Source organism: Leptonychotes weddellii, chromosome 8 (assembly GCF_054177405.1).
Source record: "Leptonychotes weddellii isolate Sample4059 chromosome 8, ASM5417740v2, whole genome shotgun sequence".
Classification (NCBI taxonomy): Eukaryota; Metazoa; Chordata; class Mammalia; order Carnivora; family Phocidae; genus Leptonychotes; species Leptonychotes weddellii.
In genome coordinates this window covers 41,210,946-41,227,906 of record NC_138376.1, presented here as the reverse complement: position 1 = coordinate 41,227,906, position 16,961 = coordinate 41,210,946, and the positions used below count along the sequence as shown (strand labels likewise).

At 45.9% G+C, this 16,961-nt stretch overlaps 1 long non-coding RNA gene across 1 annotated transcript in view; it reads right to left on the bottom strand.

Moving 5' to 3' along the window:
* Nucleotides 1-4,375, bottom strand: part of LOC145722839 (uncharacterized) — a 51,043-nt gene extending 46,668 nt beyond the window's left edge. Inside the window, exon 1 of the long non-coding RNA XR_014147407.1 lies at nt 4,132-4,375. This is a non-coding gene — a long non-coding RNA (uncharacterized LOC145722839). The remainder of the gene's footprint in view (nt 1-4,131) is intronic.
* Nucleotides 4,376-16,961: the final 12,586 nt, after the last annotated feature.

Here is a 16,961-nt window from a genome sequence, read left to right as displayed (position 1 = left end):
TCTTACGTCCTACGTCTTACGTCGTACGTCTTACGTCCTACGTCCTTCCAACAGATTCAATGAGGCCCACCCAGATAATCCAGGATAATCTTCTTAAAGTCAACTGATTAAGGGCTTGAATGACATGGGCAACATTACCTCACAGCAACAGACCGCTTCACTGGGACTAGAGCCTAGCTAAGTGGGCAGACGAAAAACGCCATCACAAATTGACAAACTTGTCCGCAAAAGAGGCCGACTTGACCTTCCAGATACCAAGGCTTATGATAGCGCTGCATTCGTTAGGACTGTGGTGGTAGGCAGCACAGGGTGGTCCTGGGACACGCCGACAGCTAATAAACAGACTCAGGTGTATAGTGAAGGCTGGAAAATGGTCTAGCTGGCATTGGAGATCAGTGAGGGAGAGATGGGTTATTCGGCAAATGTGTTGGGAGAACACATTATCCACACCAAAAATGATGAAAATAGATCCCTATTCATACTCTACACACACACGCACGCACGCATGCACACTCACATGCACACACGCATGCGGACACACATACACAATGGATGGGAAATCGACCTTGGGTTACCTTTTCTCTTGTTTCCCTTGAAACCTGATAGAGGTAGAATTTCAGCTGTGTGTCGAAGCAGCAATGCTTATGATAACAAATTACCCCTGATTGAATATATTTGTTCTGGAAGACTGTAAATGAACCATAAATATCTTGTGGGAAGCTTCCCTGGCGCCACATGAGTTCTAACTAGGCATTTTCCTTGCCAGCACCTCAAAGCTATGTCCTAGTTAGAAGAGTTATTGGTTCCTACGGAGCCTGGAGGTTCTAAGCCAGTGTGATCACTGAGATGAGAGTTGCTTTTTTCCACATCCTCGCCAACACTTGCTTATTTTGTTTTTGATTTTAGCCATTCTGACAGGTGTGAGGTGATATCTCATTATGGTTTTGATTTGCATTTTCCTTATGATGACTGATGAGGATCTTTTCATGTGTCTGTTGGTCATTTGTATGTCTTCTTTGGAAAAATGTCTATTCGGATCGTCTGCCCATTTTTTAATTGGATTATTTGTGGGGTTTTTGGTGTTTAGTTGTGTAAGTTCTAAATTTTGGATATTAACACCTCATAGGATATATTACTTGCTAATATCTTCTCCCATTCAGTAGGTTGCCTTTTTGTTTTGTTGATGGTTTCCTTTGTTGTACAACAGCTTTTTAATTTATTTGGACATAGTCCCAATAGTTTATTTTTGCTTTTGTTTCCCCTGCCTCAGGAGACATATCTTTAAAAAAATGTTGCTATAGCCGATGTCAGAGAAATTACTGCCTATTTTCTCTTATAGGAGGTTTATGATTTCAGGTCTCACATTTAGGTCTTTAATCCATTTTGAGTTTATTTTTGAGAGACAGAGAAGGGGGGATGGTAGAGGGAAAGGGAGGGAATCTCAAGCAGACTCTCTGCTGAGCACAGAGCCCAACTTGGGGCTCGATCTCTCACGACCCTGAGATCATGAGCTGAGCTGAAATCAAGAGTCAGATGCTTAACTGAATGAGACACCCAGATACCTCATTTTGAGCTTATTTTTGTGTATGGCGTGAGAAAGTGGTCTAGTTTCATTCTTTTGCATGTGGCTGTCCAGTTTTCCCAACACCATTTATTGAAGAGACTGTCTTTTCCCCATTGTACATTCTTGCCTCCTTTGTCATGGATGAATGGACCATCTAAGGGTAGGTTTATTCCTGAGCTCTCTGTTTGTTCCGTTGATCTATGCATCTATTTGTGTGTGTGGGGGGGGTGGCAGTTCTTGTTTAATTTCTATTATTATTCTTTTGAATATACACACATATAAACTCTGTATTATATATCAACATACAAATAATTCTTGATGTAAAGAGTTTGCCTTATAAAGGGTGGGTATTGGCCGGTGCCAGCAGCAACGTCCTGGAGAGAGGAGAGTCCTCTCACTCTCACTACATTCTCAGAGGCCAGGGGGTGGGAGCGGCCACACTCAGGGTACAAGTGAGTAGCCCCTTCTGACGGAGCCTCTCCTCTAAAATCAAGACCTCGGGAGCGCCTGGGTGGCTCAGTCGGTTGGGCGTCTGCCTCCGGCTTGGGTCATGATCCCAGGGTCCTGGGATCGAGGCCCACGTCGGGCTCCCTGCTCAGCTCATGCTCTCTTCTATCTCTGTCTGTCTCTCTCTCAAATAAATAAATAAAATCTTTAAAAAATAAAAAGTAAAATAAAATCAAGATCTCGGTCCCTGAAACCAAGGCTTGCCCGTTTCAAATTCCACAGCAACAGGAGTATTTCTGCCACCCATACCTGGTTGTGAAAGAAAGCTATTCTGCAAATGATCTGGGGCAAAATGAAGGTGACACCACAGCCACCACCGTCCCTGTCACTCCCCACACCTGGGGAGCCTGCCGACCTCAGCTGGACTATTTCAGGTGCTGGTTTTCTTGCCCTTGGCTCCTTCTACCAGCCCAGCTCAAGCAAACTCTGAAGATATTTTATCCTCTGTGGCATTTTGGCTTAACAAGAATTTCAAATTAAGATACCTCCCTAAGGAGAACAGGAAATATAGAGCCAACCTTTTCAGCAGGTTTCAGTCTTAAGTAGAATGTCTTCTGTATTTCCACAGGATTCCCCCAATTGAATAGATGCCAGTGATTCTATTTGCTTTCCTATCTAAAGGGCTGCAGAGCAGAAGTGGAAAATAACACAGATTCCGAGTCCCAGAGACAGCTGAACTGTGAGAGGTACTTTTATGAAATATTATTTCAGTGTGTGGCGATGTAGTTAATGGCAGAATAAGCTCAGTCCTTAAGGTCCTTTTGTGATATTTCTTCGCTTTTAGCAAATACGCCCTCATTCCCCATTTCCAAAGCATATCATTTCACCTCTCAATTTTCTTTCCTTTAATTTTGGCAAAAATCACTAGAAATAATAACTACTGCACCATCTTTACGAGTTAAAAATACAGGTGGGAAAATCAATTGATTTATTAAACAAGCCTGATATGGGGAGAACATAGGAACCAAACAGTTTTCCAACCCCCCCCCATTTCTCCCTGTGATTTTCCTGGTCACTCACAGCTAATGCAAACATCCTCAGTCCAGAAATTGGAAACACCAGGCCCCCATCAGAGTCCAGATGAGCACAAGATGTGAAGTCGTGCCTCCCCACCTTTCTCCAGCAAGGCCTGGCCCTGGGCAGGAGGCCAGCCCGCAGAAGAAAGGGCAGGTCAGCAGCCCTCTTCCTGCTCCCCTAACCCATCTCCTCCTTGTCTCCTCAGCTGTGCTGGAGTGCCCCCCACAAGAGGAGGTGGGCGATGTGAGAGGGAGGGAATGTTCTCCCCGCGCTGGTGCTATTGTAAGCTGGCTTCATGCATTTGGGGCTGGTGATAGGTTGACACTGTTTTTGTCACTGGTGCTCTTGAGCATGTTTTGGCAATCTACCCCATCAGTGTGGACCTTCCCAGAAATTCTCTGGGCCTGGGCATATGCATCTCTACCTGGCTGGCTGCTTGAAGCCCCTAGGACTCAGGTGCCATCTTCAGCTTCTCTGAGCTGAGCTGGAAGGCTCTTCCAGGTGGTCTGAGACAGGACCTGAGGTGAGCCCACGCTGCGTCTGCCTCTTGCTTACACCTGGATCTCATCCAGGAGAAAAGTCAGGATAAACTCTAGAAGGTCGGGTCCATCTGGAGCCCAGAGCATCTCCTTCATCAGCCGCCCAGCTGGTCTCTGGGCCGTTGGCTTTCTCAGGAGAGTGTGTCTCTTCAGTTGGCAATGACCCTGTGACTCTAAGAGGCACGTGTCTAGCTCTCCGGAACGGTATTGTTCAAGCCCCTCTTGCAGGCCTTGAAGACAGGGCAAGCACCCTTGGCCCTCCTCCTTGGGGGGTGCTGGTGGGAGAAGGGGGGCATTCACAGCACATTCGCAACTCCTCTTTCATGCCAGTCCCCACTCTCTGCTCTTCCAGCACTTTCCCCCGTTGGTGTGGGAACGAGGTTTGGAATTCATCATCCAGCTCCAAGCCCTACCTTTTCACAGGTTCTCCAGAGGAGGATGCTCTCCTTCCCAGCTCACTTCCATGCTAATTGTCTTGGGCTCTCAGGCAAAGGTTTCACTTACCGTCCTGTGTCAGCAGGTGAAGGAAGAACAAGGAAACTAGCCAGGCGTTCTGGGTAAACTGGGACAATACAGGAACAGAAATGACAGAGTAAGAGAATCCAAGCAGGACGTGGTCTGGGCCGTGGTGTTTCAAGGAAGAGCGTTGCAGGTGTCCGTGCAAAACTGAGTCAATACGTAGGAAGGATTTTAACTGTAGACACGGGGGAAGGAGTAGGTTGATTCAAAGGGCTAGGATTTCACAACAGGTGGAACATGAAAATGCGTAAGTAAAATATAAATAAATCTGGAGCAAAATACTCAGTTTGTGGCCTTCCTTTGATTATTTCTCAATGAAGTGGTGGTCTGTTCTGCTTCCTGGTTTTATAAATGTTATCTGCTTCATAGGTAAAGTGATCAGGTTAGTTGTTAGTAGTGACCGAAGAGGAGAGTTAGTCAAGCGGGCACAGAGCTCTGCTGTCCTAGATCCTGAGAAATGGAAACAAGGATATATGGTCTGTGCACAGGCAGTTCATTGCTTAGTTGGGGGAGCCTGCCAGGGGCCAGCCCTGGGCCTAAGCTGTGATAGGTGATTGCCCCGCACCAGCGGGACTGTGAAAGAGAGGTCACTCCGCCAGAGGGGGCTGCACCCACAGCGACTTCTCAGAAGCTGAGAGGTGGGCAGGGCACAGCTGCCTCGGCATCTGATATGGTGGCTTCAACCCTACAGATGCTCCTGGATCTTGCACGTAAGGATGCTCTAGGGCAGGCGTCAGCAGACTACAGTCTGGGGGCCCAAGTAAAATTGTACCAAATCATTACCAACTCTCATTCCCAATCCTTACAAGAACGCTGAGTCATAAGCACTGTCACGTTCGCAACGCAGATGCAGAATGGAGACTCAGAGTCTTGAGATAGTCGAGGAAATTCTTCAGGTCTCACAGTAATTGTCACCCCTAGTCAATAAAACCTTCTCGAGATCCTCCCAGAACACCGTCGATGTCTCCTTTGCAGTGTTTCTGCAATTACATTCTTTCTAACAATGTGATGCCTGGGTTCCATGAGGGCAGGAGTCCTGCATGGTTGCCATCATCTACAATGTGTGGCAATGCCCAGCACGCAACAGGAAGTCAATAAACAGCAGCTGACTGATTGGCAAACCCCGGCTGTGTCATGAGGAGCTAAGCCCCAGTTTGAACCCACGTCAGACTTCTGCCTGCTGGCCAGACCGCCTCACCTGGTGGATTGCTGCAGCTTCACTAGCACTTTTTCTCCTCCTCTTGTAGCCAATACATCCCCTCACACTTAGACCTTCTCAAGCTCTCTCTACACACCCCCATCCTTCTTCCTTGCTTCTGTAGCCTTTTCTTCATATACTGCTTCATCTCCCCTTACTAATAGCCTGAAGTCAGTTATAGGTCATGGGATTAGCACAAGAAAAGGAAGGAAGGAAGGAAGGAAGGAAGGAAGGAAGGAAGGAAGGAAGGAAGGAAGAAGAAAGAAAGAAAGAAAGAAAGAAAGAAAGAAAGAAAGAGAAAGAGGCAAAATAAAAAAACCAAACCGTTTATAGACTGTTGCTTAATTTTGAGAGATGTATTCCCAAAGATTCATATACTTCAAAACTCACATAATTCCAGTTTAGTTTTTCCATAGAAATCAATTTAAATTAGGGAGACGTGTTCCCAGAGAGTGTACACATACAAGCACTGTAAACTCAGGGCCTCCTTAGGGTGGGATTCATATTTCAGCCATGTCTCCAACATTTTTCCATTATACTTTCTGGTTATAAAGATTTCTTTTTTTTTGCTACTTTGAAAGTGGACCTATTTTACTGCTGCCTTCTATTTTCTAAGCATCAGTGCTAATATTTTGCAGAGAATTTTCTCCTCAATTACAATGGCAGTTGTTGGCCTTTTTCACAATGTCTTATTATATAATATCTTCTGTTCTGAATTTTGATTCAGAGGCATATCTTCCAGCATCGGCACATATGCAATAAATGCTTGCATAACATTGCTATAGGATGTTTAAAAAAACATGCTAAAATTTTCTTACAGGGAAAGTCCTTGGAGAAGTACTGATGCTCATAAACAACAGTGTGGTTCACATGATTGTGATGAGGAGAGCAGCTATTTCTGTTTACAAGATAACTTTTGCCATGAAATGAAAATAGCACAAATTTAGTCTACAATTACTCTGCTAGCAAGCTTTTTTGGATGAGGCTAAGGCGTGACTAGAATTGTTCCCTTTTTTGTGTGCAGAAAATGAGACTTAATTTCTATATGGTATTGTTTGAAATGCACACAAAATGTAACCATATATATTTGATGAAAATAATAGGGGCCGTGCCTTTTAAAACCTTTTAGCAGAGTAAAAAAACAATCACTGCTTTATTTCTTCTGGTGTATCTCTAGCTGAATGCTGAATGTATACACTGACTTTGTATTTTTTAAGTCAATGATGGAGAAACAGAGACTGCAGGAAATCAAGGAAATATGAGATGGTGCAACAATTTGCCATTCTGTAAATTTACTTTTTAAATATTCTCAAAGAAAAAGTAAAAGAACCCAACTTCTCCAGCCCTTTGATTGACTAAACCATTAGTAACAACATGTATCACCAGTGGCTTAGTCCTGATTTAAGAGGTGGAAGATAGGGAAGGCTTTCACTGGATTAGAAATTAGACTATATAACAACCAGAAAGAGGGAAGAAAAAAAAAAATATATATATATACATTTAAACTATGTACTTCAGGCCCAGAAGACAATTTAGGGCTTTTGGAGTCAGGATGGTGCTTAATAAGTCAATGATTCAAATCTCTCCTCATGAGATACAATAAATACTAATAAAAAGTGAGTTTAAAAAAATGAGTCCCAAAAAGGAAATTATTTAATATCGTACAAATACTCAGAAAATACCCAGACCATTGAAGCAGACGGCACATCTGTAGTGGGTGCTGCAGCGAGGAGTATAGATGCCCCTTCAGACTGCCCAGCTGTTGAGTGAGTGTCTGCTGATTGCTCACCCTCTGAGTCCCGTCCCCCACCGCCCCCCATCCCCGGGAGCTGATTTCCACTGAAGGAAGCTGCCTTGCCCAAGCTTAAGCATCCTTTCCAGAGGCAGCTGCACCTACTTACTGGTTGTGGGGTACAAAAGCCTACCTCTTGCTTCATTTGGGCTCCCAAACATTCAGTTGGGTGGGCTGAAGCCTCTGTTGCAACTGCATTGCTGTTCAGCTTCCTGCAAGGCCCCGTCCTGCCTCCCTCACTCCCTTAGCAGTGTTGCTGCTGAGAACATTCCCCAGTAAATCTCCTGCAAGCTCCTCTCCAGCTCGATTTCCAGGGGACTCACAGTAGTAAAACAAACACGAGAAGAAAAGTGATTTTTAGTACGTCTTCATGTAGAAATCAGGAAACTACACTTTTCCTATTTCCCATTCCAAGATTGTAGAGACAAGCTTTCAGACAGCAGAAGGCAGAGCAACAAGCAGCCACAAGAATAGAAACAGTGCCAATAACGTCCAGTTTTCAGAAGAGGGGCTAAGCTGAGAGTCTGGAAAGTTAACAGGTGAGTTGATCTCAGCCATAGTTCTGGAACATCCTCCCTTTCTTAGACCAACTCTGTTCTGCCTGATGTGCGGTCAACCTGAGAAGCAGGCAGAAGTCTCCAGCGATTAACTCGACACAACATATAAATATAACAGAGAAACCTGGTCCAACAGGTTGTCAAGTGGCAGGAAAAATAGAGCTCTCCACTGAGAATGCTTCAGTTTGGGTAGGCTTTTCCCCTGAACCTTTAATGGGGAAGAGAAAACCCACATGTGATTCTTATTCCATGATGGTAGATTATCTTTCTTCCAAAAGTACACTAGGTACTATGAAACACTATATCCACTTCAAAAGTTATTTTTCATAAAAGTCCTCTCAGTTATGCCGATTTCCTCCCTTTTTTGTAATCATCCTCTTTACCTCCCTACATGTCCTACTTCCAAACCCAGTCTCCTCTGGTCACCACCCCTTTCTCACCCAGTCGCGCTCACACCGACTACATCTCACTTTGCCCTCCCTTCCTCCCCCCCCCCCCACCCAACTTCCACCAGTACCAGTTGACTGTACTATAGATGCTAATCAACCTGTAAGAAGCTTCCTAGAGGCTTTGTTTCCCGTCCGCCATTTTCATTCAATTTGACTCCTCCCTCTGTAGTCCCTGCCACAGCTAATTGGGTCAGGGGAGCCTACCTGGGGGGGCCAATCGGGAGGATGGACTGGACCCGAGCAGCTTATACTTCTGTGTCTCTCAGTCTCTCTACATCGCCGCCCCATCTGGGATTTGACCTGAAGAGTTTTGCAAATGCTGGGGCTGAGATTGCCTTTGGAAGTGACCATTGAAAGAATTAAACCAGCCTGGTTCAAGTCCAAGAGCTGCCACCGTGAGCAAGTAAATTATCTGACTTATGCCTCAATTTCCTCATCATTCAAATATGGATGATACCACCAAGCTCATAGTGTTGTGAGAATTAAAACTGAATGGGACTTGTGTATGTGCTGCACCCTGGACAGTGCCTGACCCATAATAGCAGTCACCAGGCAAAGGAGAGCTGGTATCTCTTCCTCTCACATTGATGATAAAGCTGGATGGTTTCCCTTGAGTGTGGGCTGAGTCTAGTGATTCACTTCTAACAATAGAGTACAGAGAGAGGACGCTGGAAAGAGCACAGCGGAACTTCACAGTGCAGAAGACTGGTTCTGTCTTAGATCCTTGCAGAAACCCACCTGGCTTTTGACTTGGGTTTTACTCTTAGCTTTGTCCTAAATCCGCTGCAGGTACATGAGTTTTAACCTGATGACCAGTCTTCCCTGACGTTGACCCAGCACAGGTCCCTAGGAATTGAACCTGGGGCCGACATCATTTTCTGTAGGAGCACAGTGTTGAGGTTCCAGAATGGAGATAGATTTTGGAATCTGCAGCATGAAGAGGAAGGATGGGATCCCTTAGGGAAAACACATACAGTAGGAACAGAAAGCTGAAGGCAGAACATTGGGGAATATCAAAAATTCTGGGAACCAAAGAGGGTGGTAAGAGATGTATGAGGAGAAGCAGAGAAGGGTGTCAGGGAAACTCAAAGCATAAGGATTCAAGCCATTAGTGAGCCTTGAAATCAATTTACTTGGTTGTAACTAGCACAGAAAAAGAATGGAACTGGAAATATCAGAGTTTCTTGTGCACTCTGTTGGGAAACTTTAGTTTTAGCTGTGTACCTGTATGTGTTTACTGGGTTGCTATGTAAAAAGTTCTTTCTCAAACTGAGCTGCAGTCAAAGAAAAGCACCAACATAGGAGTTCCAAGGGGGAGCAGCTGTCCACAGACCAAGTGCAGTAGACTGGTCTAGAAAGGCAAGGGCCAAATCAAAATGTCCATCAGGTGTGAGCTCATGCTACAGTGGTAATGATTTCACAATATATAAATATATCAAATAAACACTTTGTATACCTTAAACTTACGCTATGTTCTATGACAATTATATCTCAATAAAGCTGGGGGAAAATGTCCATCAGATATGGCAACATGGAGTCCAGGTGACCTGGTCAGAGTAGTATCCACAGTGCATTGGAGAAGGAGTGCCCATCCCACTGGGTGGAGAGGTGTGTGGGAACTTCGAAGAGGAGAGAATAAGAATAGGTCTCCTTGTCAAAAACCTTGGCACAGAAAGGAGGAACTGGGCAGCTACGGAGGGGGCTGAAGATCAAGGTGTATTGCTTACTAAGGATAGGACTTAAACAGATCTATAGAAATGGCTGAAGATATGGGGCCAAGTGGATCACTGATGGAACGAGCTCTAAGAGAGAAAGGGTCAGGAGAATGGCTGCAGGAGCTAGTTATGGTCTGGGGGAAGCAGACAGCCTAACATAGATGACATGTGGGTACACATTAGTGGGAAATGGAAACTGTGGCAGTTCACATGTGAAAGCCTGAATTTCTTCATAAAATAAAGCTGACATTCAGTCAGTAGCTCAATGTGCTATCTCATGGGGCACCTGGTGGCTCAGTTGAGCGTCTGACTCTTGGTTTCAGCTCAGGTCATGATCTCAGGGTCATGAGACCGAGCCCCACGTCGGGCTCCATGCTGGGCATGAAGCCTGCTTGGGATTCTCCCTCTCCCCCTACCCGTACCCCCCCCAACTCTCTCTCTCTAATAAGTAAGCTCTAAAAAATAAAAATAAATGCGCTACCTTAACAATTTTTATAATATTGTAGCTCTTCCTACAAGATGCTAAAGAATTTCAACTGTGGAAACTACCGGTCATGTAATGATGTTGCTCAGCCAAGCCTAGAACTGTAATGGGGCCCAGGATGGGTGCTTAGGGTGTGCTCCAGCCCCTGAGCAGCCGAAAAGAGGTGGACCCGGGCATGTGTTGCACAGCATCTCAATGTTGGCAGAGCAAAAGGTAGGACAGGTTATGCTGTTGGCGGCAGGGACCAAGGTACAGGCTGAGTTCAGCCCACGTGGGAAGCCGGGGTGTCCAGGCAGGCGGCTGGCTGTGATAAGCTGGTGGTACATCTAGCGCCCTCTAGTGGCAAAAGGTAGCAGGTGGGACCCACTGACTAGAGGCAGAAACCTCTGTAAACTTTTTTTGTAAAAGGGCCAAATAATTCAAAAGGGCCAAATTTTCGGCTTTGAGGGCCATTCGGTCTTTGCACATAAAGAAAAGAGCATGGTCGTGTGCCAACAAAATTTTGTTTACAAAAACAGGCAGTGAGCCATGGCTTAAGGACCTCGGCACTTGAGTATTTTAATAGGAATATTATCAAAACAGTTTGATATTGTTCCCAAACGAAATCATGGCTCGGAGAAGGCTATCATTTAGATAGTGATCACACATTAAACAAGGCTTAAAAATACACAACTTACTTGGAAATTATGTGCTAATGATTGGCACTACCATTCAGATCTTTAGGAAAATAGTTTTCTGGTATAGATAATTTTGCTTTAGTCAACGAAAATCGATGTCACTTAAATGTGAGGTATTGATTTGTATATTACTGTACATTTCCATACCAGTTACCCATTCTGAGGATCATCCTTGAGATGACAAGGAGGAGGATAATGGATTTGGGGAGAGTAATGAAAACCTGGAACTACTGAAATAAAGCCATTTGATTTCCTTTTCCTAAGCACACTACAGTGATCTTAGCACTTCCTAGAGAACACAAGTGAGGTCTGGGATCCTGAAACTTTCAGCGATGTCACGATTGGGAGATTTCTTCTGACAGCGCACGTGTATCAGCAGATTGTGGGCTGGGGATTTTTGGCTGCCGTGTCAGGCACAGACACAAATAGTGAGTAAGGCAGGGTTCCTCCATCGGGCAAGTCAGGAAGCGTTAATAATTTCTAACCTTGTCTGACCATCAGCATTTCCAGGCTTCCCCTGGGGTGCTCAGCCCACAAGTAAGCATAGTTTCTACTCCTGTTTGCATTTCCTCTACTCCCAGTAGCTTGTATATATTAACAAGAGGATCCTTGACATTCAGAACTCCGCTAAAAAGGCCAAAGCGCTCTTCTGCCTCCTTAGGGAACAACAGTGCGCACACTTCAGGACGGCAAGAAGAGCTGGTAATTCCTGAGAGCCTACTCTGTGCTATTTCTATCATCAGATTCTCTAACACGTCTTGAAGTAGGTATTACTCCCATTGTAGAGATGAATTTACTGAGATTTGGGGAAATGAAGAAAAACTTTTCAAGGTCACAAAATTAAGTGGCATAGTTAGATTTAAATCCAGCTCTGCTTCACTAAGGGCTTTTGCTTCTTCCCATACCCCAGAGCAGTGGTTCTCTGTGTAGAGTCCCTGAGCCAGCAAGAGCGGCACCTGAGAGCTTATTCGAAATGCAAATTCCCTCATCAGAACCCAGACCTACCGAATCAGAGATGCTGGGGGCAGGACCCGGCCACCTGCTTTAGCACAGCCCCCAAGGGGCTCTGATACATGCTGAAGTTTGAAACCATTGCACATACAGTCTCCGAGAAAGAGGGGATACTGCAGTAGGTTATAGGACAGTGAGCAAGAATAGGCTTGGGCACACTGAGCAGCCCCGAACAAAATACTAAGGCGCTAAGGGAGGAGGCCAGGCAGCCGAGGCTCCGATTTTTCTGGCCACTTAATGTCCAGCTCTTTAAAGAGCAGAGCACTCCTATCATATATTGCCGCGAATAAAAGGAAAGAAACAGACAAGAGCTTCATCTTACTTTGTTGATACCGTCTCTTCTAACAACCTATGTGCTATGTGGCATCACTATACCGGAGATGGGGAACAAGCCAGGTAAGGGGCCCGGCGCCAAGTTACCACCAGTGACAAACCCTGGGCTTCCAGAGGGTGGCTTCGACCCAGTCCCGGGGGCACCACAGCTCTGCCTGCTGGCGGACAGCACCACGGGGCTGGGGGGAGGTGAGGGGAATGAAGACCGGCAGTCACTGATGTGGAGGGAGTCGACATCAAGCAGGTGTCATCGAACTGGTGACGTTTTTACATGGCACACCTTCCAGGTGTCCAGGTGAGAACACAAGGTGGATGGAGGACACAGCATCTGTCAGGGCTGTGTGAAGTGCCTCCCTGGGCGTAGCTGCCCTCCCGTAGGAAAGAGGCACAGCCAGAACACGACAACTCCCAGAGCCATCTATGGCAATGCTCCCTGACCCTCAGACGTTCCAAAACGATTGAAACCAAGAGCAACCCCAACCGAACAGACCCAACCCATAGCCCGGTTCTCGAAACTTCCCAAACCAACGCCGAAACCCGCCCCACCCACTGTGCCTCCGGGCCAATGGGCAGGACAAAAATTCAGGAAGAACATTCAATGCCCAGACAAGTAATTGTGTTGTTTTGTTTTTCCAAGCAGTACTGACGAAGGTTTAAACAAACAAGTGCTCACACCTCCAGCCAAGGAAGGGCGGGAAGCAGCAATCAGGTGTGTGGACATGACCAACACAGGACGCTCGGGGTCCAGACAGGCGCTGACCAGCCCCCCGGAGAGCCCACTTCCTCTACGTGCTCAGCCAGTGCTTTCCCATTGGGTTCTTGGGCAACTCTGTACAAGCAGTAAGACCTCACTGATGACGGACTTGGAAAAAGGACCTAAAGAGAAGCATTTGCAGATTCTACTTATGTGGCATCGGGTAGGGGGTGTCCCTCCATCATGCCCCAGCGCCAGCAGGCTTTCCTGCCATGTAGAGACCACAAGGTCTTCTCTTTCTACAACCAGGGTGGTAGAGCCTGTTTCAAATAAAATGAAACACTGCTGAGTCACAGAAGTTTTCCATTCTTCCTGTTTTCTGCCTCTTTGATTAAATGATAGTTCCTAAATGGGAGCAATCGTTATTCGTCAAATCTTTCACAACAATGCTTTTTAAAAGGAGAATCTGAAATAATAAATCATGAGTCACCCCTCTTATTTCCCCCAAATGGCATTAAGGTCAAGTTGCAGCACTATTGATTTCCAAGTGTTCATTATCTGCCTTTTCTCCAAGGGTAGGCTATTAAAGGTAGTGAGGATAAAAATCATTCCTAACTAATTAGCTCACTCTAGAGCTACCTGCCAATTTTTGGAACGTGTTAAAGCTCTCTCGGAGAGCTGGTTACCAAACTGTCACTTCAGTCAATGTTAAAAAACATACCAAGTTTTTTTTCCGGCCTCCCACTAGCCAAATAATTTATCTCCCGTCTCTTGAGATTTGCACACAGTTTGAGAGGGTAGGACAAAGATCCCATGAACATTTCCATGGCACTTACCAAGGAACAACATAATATGGAGTGGGCAGGGGAGACGGGGTGGGGGGGACATGGGGGTAGTGGGAGTGTTGGAGGGTGTAAACTCACAGCATTGGCTACCACAACTAGACACAAATGAAGGGTCCCAGTCGACGTAAATGGTGGCTAAACTTCACTCGGTCCTGTGCCAGGCTTTGTCCATAATCTAGGCTTAAATAATCTTAAACTAAGACAGAACTGACCACAATGATAAATACAACTCCAAATATAATTACAGGTTCACTGTATTTTGACTGAGGGGGACAAAGCAAAATAAAGCAATAATCGAAACCACGGACTCCGGTCAACAGAGATGTGAATTTTAATTCCAACTCTGTCGTGTGCTATTTGATCACGGAAAAGTTATTAAAACTATCTGAATCTTAATTCTCTCCTTTGTGAAATGAGGACGTCACCACTTACGTCAGGGGGTTGTTCCGAAAAACTGAGACTGTGTTCAGTTAGCTTGGTGTTTGGCACATAGTGAGTGCTCAGTAAGCAGGGCCACTATCACCACCATGTCGCTACCCCAAAGGGACGGCTCATTATTGGTTTTAGAAATTAAATGGTGATGCCTCAAAAGGTCCTTGGAGGATCAGCCCCATCAGATTCGTACCCAGTCAGAACTCAAGGGCCTTGGTCTCTCACACTGACTGCCCACTCTCGCAGTTTAAAATGACACCGTCCTTCCGGCGGACTGTGAGGCACAAGCATTCTTCTCCAACCTTCCATACAACCTGCTGAACAAAAGTAACCCGATCAGGTTCTTCTGGTCGGTTTCCCTCTCCCGGCAGCTGTCAGCTTTTCAAAAGAAAAAGCTCCAGCAAGGTGGGAGTGTCCTCTCCACTCCCCAAATCGGGCTGCATTTACTTATTGTATCCCGGTTTTTCTCCATGGATGACCTATTTCTTAAATCCACCTTCCCCTCCTGATACATAAAGGCCTCAGAGGTCTCCCTTTGAGAAAGGAGACAGAAAAGGAGGAAGTAATGAAAATCAAAATGAAATAAAGTAGACGTAAGACAGTAAATGAGCACAAGAGACCCGGACCTTAGAAACCTGAGGACATTGTGCGGAAATGCAGAGAGACCCTCTTCTCAGTCAGAGGTTTAATGCTTTCTTGTAGAAACCAGCTTCATCTTGAGGCTAGCCAGCTAGTAAGTCCACTTACAAAGAGGGGGCTGCTGTGAGACCATGGCTAACCTCCCCATTAAGTGAGCTGACGTGACAATTTAAGATTTCCCTCCCCGATTATGTAACTCAAGGGTCTCTATGCGACACCCACAGGTGAGAAAGTTTTCTCTGCCAGAGAGCCAGTGTGGTGCCCTCATTTCTGAGGGACACTGCACTCGTGATCACATACTGCTGGCTCGGGTAGGGACTGCGGAGCTGCTAATAACACTGTTTAACAACAGCAAGACCTGTAATAATAGCAGCCACTCACTTCCGGAGAGCTGATGTTTCATGTCTCCCACTTAATCCCCACTCTAAGACTGTGAGAAGTCTTACTGCCCCATTTTAGAGATGAGGGACCTGAGGCCCGGTGACATTAAGTAGCTCATCCAAAGCCACATGGAGGGGCTGGGATTCAAACCCGTATCTACATGATGCCAGTGCTGGGCTATGCTTGAAAAACCTTTAACTCCAAGGTGCTACTTTAAAGGGCGTATCTGTGCCCTGCCTTTCCTTAGTTTTTAAATTATTTCACTGTGCAGTCTTCTTACGGATATATTTTATTTTTTATTTTTAAAGATTTTATTTGAGAGAGAGCAAGAGAGCACAAGGAGGGGGAGAGGCAGAGGGGGGAGGGAGAAGCAGGCTCCCCACTGAGCAGGGAGCCCTATGTGGGGCTCAATCCCAGGACCCCGGGATCATGACCTGAGCCCCTGAGCCGAAGGCAGATGCTTAACCGACTGAGCCACCCAGGTGCCCCTTATGGATGTATTTTAAAACATAATTCGGTTCCTTTAAAACAGCTAGGTCTTGGGTTGATAACTTTTGAAGCTGAGTGATAGGTATATGGGGGTTCATTATTAATTCTACTTTTGTATGTTTTTGACTATCTGTAAAAAAAAGTTTGGGTGTTTTTGTGGGTTTTGTGTGTGTGTGTGTAGTTTTTGAATTGGTTCTTTGGAAATTTGGGTGAGTCGATATGAATTGCTGGAGCAAGATTTCAACTCTCCCCGATGTCGCTGAGCTACAAGAACCCTGACCGCCTTCTACGAATAAGCAGCTGCAGGGCTGTTCCTCCTCAGTGGGTGTCGGTCACTTTTACACGGTGAGACCTGGCTGTTCAGAGTACCTTTCAGACGAAGGCAGAATCTTTCCCAGCCTCCACCCCACCCACGAAGCGTGTCTTCTCAGGCCTGGGAGATTTCCCAAGAGGCGGCAGGCTGCTTTGGCAGGCTGCACCCGCACCTCCACCTGGGCTTCCTTACCTGGGACAGCTACCTAAGAAGTTTTTAGGTAGAAAGATTGGGTTGGTCAGGACCACGCCTCCAAACTTGCCCAGAAAACAAAAACAACAACACAACATCCAGGCAAATGGTTCTAGTTTTCTTACCTGTACCTCTTTTCCAGCAGTGACTTCCATTATTTCAACCCAATTTTTTTTTTCTATTTTATCCACTTAGGCATAATTCCCTGGCTAAAAACAGGAAGTAAGGGGCCACAAAAAAAAGTGGGTGAACAGGTCATAATAATCTTTCCTGCTTTTACCTGTCACTCCCACAATACAAACAGGCAGGCCATACACTGAACTCCTCCCTTTCCTGAAGGAAGGGCCAGACTGCGGGGTGGGGGCCGCCAGTGCTCTGCTAGGCAAAGGTCAGGAAATTTTGGCACTAGCCTCACAAGGGACAGGTATCCTTTCGCATAATTAGGTTTTCCTTCTAATGACAAGAGAGGCTTCACTGGGAAAGACTGGCATGTTCTTGAGTTGGGTCTCTTTGGTTGATGTTGTTTCCATCATGAGGTGTAAGCCTGGTCCCCGCACCCTGAAGGCAAAGGGCACAGCAGTGTCACCCAGCACGAACAAGTAAAACGAAAGTAA